Below are 11774 nucleotides of genomic sequence, written 5' to 3' on the forward strand. Positions count from 1 at the left end.
GGTGACTTTACTGCACCTACTCCCGACTTCTATGGGAGAAGCATCTCTATCCCTGCCATTGGAGCAAACAACTTTGAGCTTAAGCCTCAATTAGTTTCTCTAATGCAACAGAATTGTAAGTTCCATGGACTTCCATTGGAAGATCCTCATCAGTTTTTAGCTGAGTTCTTGCAAATCTGTGACACTGTCAAGACTAATGGGGTTGACCCTGAGGTCTACAGACTTATGCTATTCCCTTTTGCTGTAAGAGACAGAGCTAGAACATGGTTGGACTCTCAACCTAAAGAAAGCCTGGACTCTTGGGAAAAGCTAGTCAATGCCTTCTTGGCAAAGTTCTTTCCACCTCAAAAATTGAGTAAGCTTAGAGTGGAAGTCCAAACCTTCAGACAGAAGGAAGGAGAATCCCTCTATGAAGCTTGGGAAAGATACAAACAATTAATCAGAAAGTGTCCATCTGATATGCTTTCTGAATGGAGCATCATAGGTATTTTCTATGATGGTCTCTCTGAACTATCCAAAATGTCTTTGGATAGCTCTGCTGGAGGCTCTCTTCATCTGAAGAAGACGCCTACAGAAGCTCAAGAGCTGATTGAAATGGTTGCAAATAACCAATTCATGTACACTTCTGAAAGGAATCATGTGAACAATGGGACTAGTCAGAAGAAAGGAGTTCTTGAGATTGACACTCTGAATGCCATATTGGCTCAGAACAAAATATTGACTCAACAAGTCAATATGATTTCTCAAAGTCTGTCTGGAATGCAAAATGCACCAAGCAGTACTAAGGAAGCTTCATCTGAGGAAGAAGCTTATGATCCTGAGAACCCTTCAATGGAAGAGGTGAATTACATGGGAGAACCCTATGGAAACACCTATAATCCTTCATGGAGAAATCATCCAAATTTTTCATGGAAGGATCAACAGAGACCTCAACAAGGTTTCAACAATAATAATGGTGGAAGAAACAGGTTTAGCAATAGCAAACCTTTTCCATCATCTTCTCAGCAACAGACAGAGAGTTCTAAGCAGAATAACTCTGACTTAGCAACCATGGTCTCTGATCTAATCAAAACCACTCAAAGTTTTATGACTGAAACAAGGTCCTCTATTAGAAATTTGGAGGGACAAGTGGGTCAGCTGAGCAAGAAAATTACTGAACTCCCTCCTAGTACTCTCCCAAGTAATACAGAAGAAAATCCAAAAGGAGAGTGCAAGGCCATCAATATGGCCGAATTTTGGGAGGGAGGAGAGGCAGTAAACGCCACTGGGGAAGACCTCCATGGATGTCCACTGGCCTCCAATGAGTTCCCCAATGAGGAACCATGGGAATCTGAGGCTCAAAATGAGACCATAGAGATTCCATTGGACTTACTTCTGCCATTCATGAGCTCAGATGAGTATTCATCCTCTGAAGAGGATGAGTATGTCACTGAAGAGCAAGTTGCCAAATACCTTGGAGCAATCATGAAGCTGAATGACAAGTTATTTGGAATTGAGACTTGGGAGGATGAACCCCCTTTGCTCACCAAAGAACTGGATGACTTGTCTAGGCAGAAATTACCTCAAAAGAGACAGGATCCTGGGAAGTTTTCAATACCTTGTACCATAGGCACCATGACCTTCAAGAAGGCCTTGTGTGACTTAGGGTCAAGTGTAAACCTCATGCCTCTCTCTGTAATGGAGAAGCTAGGGATCTTTGAGGTGCAAGCTGCAAAAATCTCACTAGAGATGGCAGACAACTCAAGAAAACAAGCCTATGGACTTGTAGAGGATGTTCTGGTAAAGGTTGAAGACCATTACATCCCTACTGATTTCATAGTCCTAGAGACTGGGAAGTGCATGGATGAATCCCTCATCCTTGGCAGACCCTTCCTAGCCACAGCAAAGGCTGTGATTGATGTTGATAGAGGAGAGTTGATCATTCAAGTGAATGAAGAATCCTTGGTGTTTAAGGCTCAAGGATATTCCTCTGCCGTCATGGAGAGGAAGCATGAAGAGCTTCCCTCAAAACAGAGCCAAACAGAGCCCCCACAGTCAAACTCTAAGTTTGGTGTTGGGAGGCCACGACCAAACTCTAAGTTTGGTGTTGAACCCCCACATTCAAACTCTAAGTTTGGTGTTGGGAGGTTCCAATATAGCTCTGAGCATTTCTGAGGCTCCATGAGAGTCCTCTGTCAAGCTAATGACATTAAAGAAGCGCTTGTTGGGAGGCACCCCAATGTTTTATAATTAACTATTTTCTTTTGTTATTTTATGTTTTTTGTAGGTTGATGATCATGAGAAGTCACAAAATCAATGAAAAAAAGCAAAAACAGAATGAAAAACAGGAAGAAAAACAGCACACCCTGGAGGACGCACCTACTGGCGTTTAAACGCCAGTAAGGTTAGCTGTTGGGCGTTTAACGCCCAGTCTGGCACCATTCTGGGCGTTTAACGCCAGAAAGAGGCACCAGACTGGCGTTAAACGCCAGAAAAGGGCAAGAAGCTGGCGTTAAACGCCAGAAATGGGCACCAGCCCGGCGTTTAACGCCAGAAATGGCTAAAAACGCAATTTTGCTTGCCATTTGGTGCAGGGATGACTTTTCCTTGACACCTCAGGATCTGTGGACCCCACAGGATCCCCACCTACCCCACCACTCTCTCTCTTCTTCCCCCATTCACCAATCACCTCAACACCTCTTCCCCAAACACCCTTCACCTATCAAATCCCATCTTTCTCTTCACCACTCACATCCATCCTTCATAAAACCCCACCTACCCCACCATTCAAATTCAAAACAACTTTCCCACCCAAACCCACCCTCACTTGGCCGAACATCACCCTTCCGCTCTCCTCTATAAACCCATCCTCCCTCCTTCATTTTCACACAACCTAAACACCCCTTCTTCCCCTTTTTGGCCGAACCACAAAGCCATTCCCTTCTTCCTCATTTCTTCTTCTTCTACTCTCTTCTTTCTTCTTTTGCTCGAGGACGAGCAAACCTTTTAAGTTTGGTGTGGTAAAAGCATTGCTTTTTATTTTTCCATAACCATTTATGGCATCCAAGGCCGGAGAAACCTCTAGAAAGAGGAAAGGGAAGGCAAAAGCTTCCACCTCAGAGTCATGGGAGATGGAAAGATTCATCTCAAGGGTGCATCAAGACCACTTCTATGAAGTTGTGGCCTTGAAGAAGGTGATTCTCGAGGTCCCTTTTTCACTCAAAAAGAGTGAATATCCAGAGATCCGACATGAGATCCGAAGAAGAGGTTGGGAAGTTCTTACCAACCCCATTCAACAAGTCAGAATCTTGATGGTTCAAGAGTTCTCTGCCAATGCATGGATCACCAAGAACCATGACCAAAGTATGAACCCGGATCCAAAGAATTGGCTTACTATGGTTCGGGGGAAATACTTGGATTTTAGTCCGGAAAGTGTAAGGTTGGCATTCAATTTGCCCATGATGCAAGGAGATGAACATCCTTACACTAGAAGGGTCAACTTTGATCAAAGGTTGGACCAAGTCCTCACAGTCATATGTGAAGAGGACGCCCAATGGAAGAGAGATTCAAGAGGAAAGCCGGTTCAATTGAGAAGGCATGACCTCAAGCCCGTGGCTAGAGGATGGTTGGAGTTTATTCAACGCTCAATCATTCCCACTAGCAACCGGTCCGAAGTTACTATAGACCGGGCTATCATGATTCATAGCATCATGATTGGAGAAGAAATAGAAGTTCATGAGGTTATAGCTCAAGAACTCTATAAGGTGGCGGACAAGTCCTCTACCTTGGCGAGGTTAGCCTTTCCTCATCCCATTTGTCACCTCTGTTATTCAGTTGGAGTTGACATAGAGGGAGACATCCCTATTGATGAGGACAAGCCCATCACTAAGAAGAGGATGGAGCACACAAGAGACCCCACTCACCATGAGATCCCTGAGATGCCTCAAGGGATGCACTTTCCTCCACAAAACTATTGGGAGCAACTAAACACCTCCCTAGGAGAATTGAGTTCCAACATGGGACAACTAAGGGTGGAGCATCAAGAACACTCCATCATCCTCCATGAAATTAGAGAAGATCAAAGAATCATGAGAGAGGAGCAACAAAGACAAGGAAGAGACATTGAGGAGCTCAAGCACTCCATAGGACCTTTGATGAGCGGATAATTTGTATACTTTTTGGCATTGTTTTTAGTATGTTTTTGATATGATATAGTTAGTTTTTATTATATTTTTATTAGTTTTTAGTTAAAATTCACTTTTCTGGACTTTACTATGAGTTTGTGTGTTTTTCTGTGATTTCAGGTATTTTCTGGCTGAAATTGAGGGACCTGAGCAAAAATCTGATTCCGAGACCAAAAAGGACTGCAGATGCTGTTGGATTCTGACCTCCCTGCACTCGAAGTGGATTTTCTGGAGCTACAGAAGCCCAATTGGCGCGCTCTCAACGTCGTTGGAAGGTAGACATCCTGGGCTTTCCAGCAATATATGATAGTCCATACTTTGCCCAAGATTTGATGGCCCAAACCGGCGTTCAAAGTCACCTCAAGAAATCCCAGCGTTAAACGCTGGAACTGGCACCCAAATGGGAGTTAAACGCCCAAACTGGCACTAAAGCTGGCGTTTAACTCCAAGAAGAGTCTCTGCACGAAAAATGCTTCATTGCTCAGCCCAAGCACACACCAAGTGGGCCCGGAGGAGGATTTTTATGTCATTTACTCATTTCTGTACACCTTAGGTTACTAGTTTTCTATAAGTAGGACCTTTGATTATCGTATTAGAAATCTTATCTTTTGATCACTTTAGATCTTAAGAAGACTTTGGTAGCTATCTTCATTTTGTATGCTATCTTAGATCATTGGGAGGCTGGCCATTCGGCCATGCCTAGACCTTATGCTTATGTATTTTCAACGGTGGAGTTTCTACACACCATAGATTAAGGTGTGGAGCTCTGCTGTACCTCGAGTATTAATGCAATTACTATTGTTCTTCCATTCAATTCCGCTTGTTCTTTATCCAAGATATCACTTGTTCTTCAACTTGATGAAGGTGATGATTGACGCCCATCACCATTCTCACCCATGAACAAAGTGACTGACAACCACTCTTGTTCTACAAGCAACTAAGGCCATAGTGAATATCTCTTGGATTCCTGATTGCACGATGCATGGTTGATCGCCTGACAACCGAGTGCTCGCCTGACAAACGAGCCAACCATTCCGTGAGATCAGAGTCTTCGTGGTATAGGCGAGAACTGATGGCGGCATTCAAGAGAATCCGGAAGGTCTAACCTTGTCTGTGGTATTCTGAGTAGGATTCAATGATTGAATGACTGTGACGTGCTTCAAACTCCTGAGGGCGGGGCGTTAGTGACAGACGCAAAAGAATCACTGGATTCTATTCCGGCCTGATTGAGAACCGACAGATGAATTCCGCTATGCTGTGACAGAGCATATGCAATCGCTTTCACTGAGAGGATGGGAGGTAGCCACTGACAACGGTGAAACCCTTGCTTAAGCTTGCCATGGAAAGGAGTAAGAAGGATTGGATGAAGACAGTAGGAAAGCAGAGAGACGGAAGGGAAGGCATCTTCATGCGCTTATCTGAAGTTCCTACCAATGAATTACATAAGTATCACTATCTTTACCTTTGTGTTATTTTCGTTCATCACCATTATCATTTGAGTTTGCCTGACTAAGATTTACAAGATGACCATAGCTTGCTTCAATACTAACAATCTCCGTGGGATCGACCCTTACTCACGTAAGGTTTATTACTTGGACGACCCAGTGCACTTGCTGGTTAGTTGTGCGAAGTTGTGTAATGCCATGGTATTGAGCTGCCACGTTTTTGGAGCCATTACCGGGGATTATGAGAGTTGTGAAAAAGTATTGTTCACAATTTCGCGCACCAAGTTTTTGGCGTCGTTGCCGGGGATTGTTCAGGCTGGACAACTGACGGTTCATCTTGTTGCTTAGATTAGGTGTTTATTTTTTTTTCGAAATTCTTGAAGATGAATTCTAGAGTTTCATGATGATTTGTTGAAATCTGGCTGGCTGAGAAGCCATGTCTAATCTCATTGGACCGAGGTTTCAACTTATCACCACAAGAGCTTGTTGATTTTTTATCAATCTTGCTTTTGGAGCAGTGATCTGCTAAGGCTTGGCTGACCTTTGGTCATGTCTAGTGTTTTGGACCGAAGCTTTCTTTGAAAGCTTGGCTGGCTGTGAAGCCGTGTCTAATTCCTGGACCGGAGTCTTAGACTAGCATTGCACTGATTCCTGGAATTCTCATTAAGAATTTTGATACTTTTTTTTCACTTAATTTTCGAAAAACACAAAAAATTTTACAAAATTATAAAATCCAAAAATATTTCTTATTTGAGTCTAGAGTCTCATCATAAGTTTGGTGTCAATTGCATGCATTCATATGTCTTAGTGATCTTCAAGATGTTCTTGATGATTTGCTTGCTCTGATCTTTGAATTCTATTGACTTGAGTGTTTTGTGTGTTTCATATGCATTTTCATTTTGTTAGTGTCAGTAGTATACAAACTGCTAAGTTTGGTGTCTTGCATGCATAGTTATTTGACTCTTATTGCATTTTGATTTTTCCTTATTATTAATAGTCCAAAAAAAATTTTTTTTGTGTCTTTTCAAGTCAATAATACAGAGAATTGAAGATTCAGAACATACAGCAGAGGAATTGCACAGAAAAAGCTGGGCGTTCAAAACGCCCAGTGAAGAAGGACAGACTGGCGTTTAAACGCCAGCCAGGGTACCTGGTTGGGCGTTTAACGCCCAAAAGGGTAGCATTTTGGGCGTTAAACGCCAGAATGGATACCATTCTGGGCGTTTAACGCCAGGATGGCTAGAGGGGAAGATTTTGCTTTCAAATCAATTTTTTTCTAAGTTTTCAAAATCTCTTCCAAATCAAATCTTTTTCAAATCAATTTTTCAATCAAATCTTTTTCAAAATTAACTTCTTTCCTTTTTCAAAGAAACTTACTATCAATTAATGATTTGATTCAACATTTCAAGTATGTTGCCTTTTCTGTTGAGAAAGGTTTAATGTTTGAATCATATCTTTTCTTGTTAAGTCAAGTTTTTAATTTTCAAATCAAATCTTTTTAAAATGTTTTTCAAATCATATCTTCTCAATCACATTTTTTCTAATCAATCATATCTTCTTAACCACATCTTTTTCAAAATAGTTTTCAATCAAATCTTTCTGATTTCTAATTTCAAAATCTTTTTCAAAAAAATCATTTGATTTCTTTTCCACTTTCATTTTCGAAAATTAAGTAATGTTTTTCAAAAATGCTTTCTAATTTTCTAGTTAATTTTTGAAAATTACTTCCCTCCTTCTCACATCCTTCTATTTATGGACTAACACTATCCCTTAATGCAAAATTCGAACTTCATCCCCTTTGTTAAGTTCGAATTTTCCACTTCTGTCTTCTACTCTTCTTTTCCTCTGACACTTCAAGGAATCTCTATACTGTGACATAGAGGACTCCACATTTTCTTGTTCCCTTCTCTTTCTTATGAGCAGGAGCAAAGACAAAGGCATTCTTGTTGAGGCTGATCCTGAACCTGAAAGGACCTTGAAGAGAAAGCTAAGAGAAGCCAAAGCACAACTCTCTTTAGAGCACTTGAACGAACTCTTCAAGGAAGAAGAAAAAATGGCAGCCGAAAACAACAACAATGGCAACAATGCAAGGAAGGTGCTGGGTGACTTTACTGCACCTACTCCCGACTTCTATGGGAGAAGCATCTCTATCCCTGCCATTGGAGCAAACAACTTTGAGCTTAAGCCTCAATTAGTTTCTCTAATGCAACAGAATTGCAAGTTCCATGGACTTCCATTGGAAGATCCTCATCAGTTTTTAGCTGAGTTCTTGCAAATCTGTGACACTGTCAAGACTAATGGGGTTGACCCTGAGGTCTACAGACTGATGCTATTCCCTTTTGCTGTAAGAGACAGAGCTAGAACATGGTTGGATTCTCAACCTAAAGAAAGCCTGGACTCTTGGGAAAAGCTAGTCAATGCCTTCTTGGCAAAGTTCTTTCCACCTCAAAAATTGAGTAAGCTTAGAGTGGAAGTCCAAACCTTCAGACAGAAGGAAGGAGAATCCCTCTATGAAGCTTGGGAAAGATACAAACAATTGATCAGAAAGTGTCCCACTGATATGCTTTCTGAATGGAGCATCATAGGTATTTTCTATGATGGTCTCTCTGAACTGTCCAAGATGTCTTTGGATAGCTCTTCTGGAGGATCTCTTCATCTGAAGAAGACGCCTACTGAAGCTCAAGAGCTGATTGAAATGGTTGCAAATAACCAGTTCATGTACACTTCTGAAAGAAATCCTGTGAACAATGGGACTAGTCAGAAGAAAGGAGTTCTTGAGATTGACACTCTGAATGCCATATTGGCTCAGAACAAAATATTGACTCAACAAGTCAATATGATTTCTCAAAGTCTGTCTGGAATGCAAAATGCACCAAGCAGTACTAAGAAAGCTTCATCTGAGGAAGAAGCTTATGATTCTGAGAACCCTTCAATAGAAGAGGTGAATTACATGGGAGAACCCTATGGAAACACCTATAATCCTTCATGGAGGAATCATCCAAATCTTTCATGGAAGGATCAACAGAGACCTCAACAAGGTTTCAATAACAATAATGGTGGAAGGAACAGGTTTAGCAATAGCAAGCCTTTTCCATCATCTTCTCAGCCACAGACAGAGAGCTCTAAGCAGAATACCTCTGACTTAGCAACCATGGTCTCTGATCTGATCAAAACCACTCAAAGTTTCATGACTGAAACAAGGTCCTCCATTCGGAACTTGGAAGGACAAGTGGGTCAGCTGAGCAAGAAAATTACTGAACTCCCTCCTAGTACTCTCCCAAGCAATACAGAAGAAAATCCAAAAGGAGAGTGCAAGGCCATCAACATGGCCGAATTCTGGGAGGAAGAAGAGGCAGTGAACGCCACTGAGGAAGACCTCACTGGACGTCCACTGACCTCCAATGAGTTCCCCAATGAGGAACCATGGGAATCTGAGGCTCAAAATGAGACCATAGAGATTCCATTGGACTTACTTTTGCCATTCATGAGCTCTGATGAGTACTCTTCCTCTGAAGAGGATGAGTATGTCACTGAAGAGAAAGTTGCTAAATACCTTGGAGCAATCATGAAGCTAAATGACAAGTTATTTGGAAATGAGACTTGGGAGGATGAATCCCCTTTGCTCACCAAAGAACTGGATGACTTGTCTAGGCAGAAACTGCCTCAAAAGAGGCAGGATCCTGGGAAGTTTTCTATACCTTGTACCATAGGCACCATGACCTTCAAGAAGGCCTTGTGTGACTTAGGGTCAAGTGTGAACCTCATGCCCCTCTCTGTAATGGAGAAATTAGGGATCTTTGAGGTGCAAGCTGCAAAAATCTCACTAGAGATGGCAGATAACTCAAGAAAACAAGCCTATGGACTTGTAGAGGATGTTCTGGTTAAAGTGGAAGACCATTACATCCCTACTGATTTCATAGTCCTAGGGACTGGGAAATGCATGGATGAATCCATCATCCTTGGCAGACCCTTCCTAGCCACAGCAAAGGCTGTGATTGATGTTGATAGAGGAGAGTTGATCATTCAAGTGAATGAAGAATCCTTGGTGTTTAAGGCCCAAGGATATCCCTCTGTCATCATGGAGAGGAAGCATGAAGAGCTTCTCTCAAAACAGAGCCAAACAGAGCCCCCACAGTCAAACTCTAAGTTTGGTGTTGGGAGGCCACAACCAAACTCTAAGTTTGGTGTTGGGAGGTTCCAACACGGTTCTGAGCATTTCTGAGGCTCCATGAGAGTCCTCTGTCAAGCTAATGACAATAAAGAAGCGCTTGTTGGGAGGCAACCCAATGTTTTATAATTAATTATTTTCTTTTGTTATTTTATCTTTTTTGTAGGTTGATGATCATAAGAAGTCACAAAAACAATGAAAAAAGCAAAAACAAAATGAAAAACAGGAAGAAAAACAGCACACCCTAGAGGAAGATGCTGTTGGCGTTTAAACGCCAGTCAGCCTAGCAGTTGGGCGTTTAACGCCCAGTCTGGCACCATTCTGGGCGTTTAACGCCAGAAAGGGGCACCAGACTGGCGTTAAACGCCAGTAAAGGGCAAGAACCTGGCGTTAAACGCCAGGAATGGGCACCAGCTCGGCGTTTAACGCCAGAAATGGCTCAAAACGTAGATGTTGATGCCATTTGGTGCAAGGATGCCTTTTCCTTGACACCACAGGATCTGTGGACCCCACAGGACCCTCACCTACCCCACCATCACTCTCTCTCTTCTTCCCCCATTCACCAATCACCTCAACACCTCTTCCCCAAAAACCCTTCACCTATCAAATCCCATCTTTCTCTTCACCACTCACATCCATCCTTCATAAATCCCCACCAACCTCACCCTTCAAATTCAAACCACTTTCCCTCCCAAACCCACCCATAATGGCCGAACCATTACCCCCCTCTCTCCTATATATACCCTTCTTCAACCCTTCATTTTCACACAACCTAAACACCACTTCTCCCCCTCTTTGGCCGAACACACCACCATCTCCCTCTTCCTCATTTCTTCTTCTTCTACTCTCTTCTTTCTTCTTTTGCTCGAGGACGAGCAAACATTTTAAGTTTGGTGTGGTAAAAGCGTTGCTTTTTCGTTTTTCCATAACCATTATGGCATCCAAGGCCGGAGAAACCTCTAGAAAGAGGAAAGGGAAGGCAAAAGCTTCCACCTCCGAGTCATGGGAGATGGATAGGTTCATCTCAAGGGTGCATCAAGACCACTTCTATGAAGTTGTGGCCTTGAAGAAGGTGATCCCCGAGGTCCCCTTTTCACTCAAAAAGGGTGAATATCCGGAGATCCGACATGAGATTCAAAGAAGAGGTTGGGAAGTTCTTACCAACCTCATTCAACAAGTCGGAATCTTGATGGTTCAAGAGTTCTATGCCAATGCATGGATCACCAAGAACCATGACCATGGTGTGAACCCGAATCCAAAGAATTATCTCACTATGGTTCGGGGGAAATACTTGGATTTTAGTCCGGAGAGTGTAAGGGTGGCGTTCAACTTGCCTATGATGCAAGGAGATGAGCATCCTTACACTAGAAGGGTCAACTTTGATCAAAGGTTGGACCAAGTCCTCACAGTCATATGTGAAGAGGGCGCACAATGGAAGCAAGATTCAAGAGGAAAGCCGGTCCAATTGAGAAGGCATGACCTCAAGCCCGTGGCTAGAGGATGGTTAGAGTTCATACAACGCTCAATCATTCCCACTAGCAACCAGTCCGAAGTTACCATAGATCGGGCTATCATGATCCATAGCATCATGATTGGAGAAGAAATAGAGGTTCATGAGGTTATAGCCCAAGAACTCTATAAGGTGGCGGACAAGACCTCCACCTTGGCAAGGTTAGCCTTTCCTCATCTCATTTGTCACCTCTGTTATTCAGTTGGAGTTGACATAGAGGGAGACACTCCCATTGATGAGGACAAGCCCATCACCAAGAAAAGGATGGAGTACACTAGAGATCCCACTCATCATGAGATCCCTGAGATTCCTCAAGGGATGAATTTTCCTCCACAAAACTATTGGGAGCAATTGAACACCTCCCTAGGAGAATTGAGTTCCAACATGGGACAACTAAGGGTGGAGCATCAAGAACACTCCATCATCCTTCATGAAATTAGAGAAGATCAAAGAATCATGAGGGAGGAGCAACAAAGACAAGGAAGAGA

At 42.6% G+C, this 11774-nt stretch overlaps 2 non-coding genes across 2 annotated transcripts; both read right to left on the bottom strand.

Moving 5' to 3' along the window:
* Nucleotides 1–357: 357 nt before the first annotated feature.
* Nucleotides 358–465, bottom strand: LOC112704737 (small nucleolar RNA R71). The gene has a single exon (XR_003155346.1). It is a non-coding gene; the product is annotated as a small nucleolar RNA R71 (small nucleolar RNA).
* Nucleotides 466–8066: 7601 nt separating this feature from the next.
* LOC112704291 (small nucleolar RNA R71) lies at nt 8067–8174 on the bottom strand. Its single transcript, XR_003154924.1, has one exon. It is a non-coding gene; the product is annotated as a small nucleolar RNA R71 (small nucleolar RNA).
* Nucleotides 8175–11774: the final 3600 nt, after the last annotated feature.

The sequence above is a fragment of the Arachis hypogaea genome, chromosome 7, assembly GCF_003086295.3.
Source record: "Arachis hypogaea cultivar Tifrunner chromosome 7, arahy.Tifrunner.gnm2.J5K5, whole genome shotgun sequence".
Classification (NCBI taxonomy): domain Eukaryota; kingdom Viridiplantae; phylum Streptophyta; class Magnoliopsida; order Fabales; family Fabaceae; genus Arachis; species Arachis hypogaea.